The sequence below is a fragment of the Priapulus caudatus genome, unplaced genomic scaffold (assembly GCF_000485595.1).
Source record: "Priapulus caudatus unplaced genomic scaffold, Priapulus_caudatus-5.0.1 Scaffold1538, whole genome shotgun sequence".
NCBI lineage: Eukaryota > Metazoa > Priapulida > Priapulimorpha > Priapulimorphida > Priapulidae > Priapulus > Priapulus caudatus.
Window position 1 is genome coordinate 66970 of NW_014578599.1, and position 402 is coordinate 67371.

The following is a 402-nucleotide window of genomic DNA, read 5'->3' on the forward strand; positions in this document are numbered from 1 at the left end:
GTGTGTGTGTGTGTGTGTGTGTGTGTGTGTGTGTGTGTGTGTGTGTGTGTGTGTGGTAGGTGGTGTGTGTGTGTGTGTGTGTGTGTGTGTGTGTGTGTGTGTGTGTGTGTGTGTGTGTAGTGGTGGGGGGGGCGTGCGTGTGTATGTGGGGGGGGGGGCGTGCGTGTGTATGTGTGTGTGTGTGTAGGATCACTCTCACATCTATACATATCCGAAGCCTCCTGTCTCCCTACACCTCTCTACGTGATAGTGGCGTATCATAGCTCTAGTACTATAGTACAGGCCCTGTGGCAACAAGGGCTATCGTACTAGAGATAGACATATCTATGCCCCCGCTCTTTCTTTCTTTCTTTCTTTCGCTCTTTCTCTCTCTACCTCTCTCTATCTCTCGCGCTCTCTCTC